The following is a 1203-nucleotide window of genomic DNA, read 5'->3' as shown; positions in this document are numbered from 1 at the left end:
TCACCTTTTATTTCTTCTTTGGCACAGTCATTCTTTAGTATTGTAGTATGTTGTTTAAACTCCACATATTTGTGAGTTTCTTTACTTCCTTTTTGCAGTTGATTTCTAATTTCTAGGCATCCTGGTGAGAGAATATGCTTGATATAAGCTTAAGCTACTTGAATTTTTTGAGGCTAGTTTTGTGATCTAATGGATAGTCTATTTTGAGTATGTTTCATGTGTACTGGAGAAGAATGTATAACCTGATGTACTGGAATGAAAGGTTCTATTGGGTCGGCAAGTAAGTAATTGCGGGTTTCACACATATATGGCTTCAGTTGAATTTTTAGGTTTGCAGACGTAGTAAAAATGTAAAACACATTTTGTTATTTGATAGTGGCTATCAGCTGTTAATCAGTAAAAAAAGTTTTTTGATCTGTTTTGTAGTTTTCGTTTGGCGTTCGTTGAAAAATGGAAAATCAAAAGGAACATTTTCGTCATATTTGATTTTTATTTCCACAAAGGAAAAACGCATCGGCAAGCTCATAAAAAGTTATGTGCTGTTTATGGTGACGAAGCCTTAAAAGAACGGCAGTGTCAAAATTGGTTTGCCAAATTTCGTTCTGGTGATTTTTCACTCAAAGATGAAAAACGCTCTGGTTGTCCAGTTGAAGTTGATGACGCCCTAATCAAAGCAATAATCAATTCGGACTGTCACAGTACAACACGTGAGATTGCAGAGAAGCTTCATGTATCACATACATGCATTGAAAATCACTTAAAACAACTTGGCTATGTTCACAAACTCGATACATGGGTTCCTCACGAACTGAAAGAATCACAGTTAACGCAACACATTAGCAGCTGCGATTTGCTAAAGAAACGTAATGAAAATGATCCATTTTTAAAACGACTGATAACTGGCGATGAAAAATGGGTTGTTTACAACAATATCAAGCGGAAAAGATCGTGGAGCAGGCCAGGTGAACCAACTCAAACAACATCAAAAGCTGATATTCATCAAAAGAAGGTTTTGTTATCAGTTTGGTGGGATTACAAAGGAATTGTCTACTTTGAACTCTTACCACCCAACCGAACGATCAATTCTGATGTCTACATTGAACAACTAATGAAATTAAACAATGCAGTTGAAGAAAAGCGGCCCAAATTGACAAATCGAAAAGGTGTTGTATTCCATCATGACAATGCAAGGCCCACACACAT

Source organism: Pipistrellus kuhlii, unplaced genomic scaffold, assembly GCF_014108245.1.
Source record: "Pipistrellus kuhlii isolate mPipKuh1 unplaced genomic scaffold, mPipKuh1.p scaffold_m20_p_1, whole genome shotgun sequence".
Classification (NCBI taxonomy): Eukaryota; Metazoa; Chordata; class Mammalia; order Chiroptera; family Vespertilionidae; genus Pipistrellus; species Pipistrellus kuhlii.
This window is presented reverse-complemented; position numbering follows the sequence as displayed.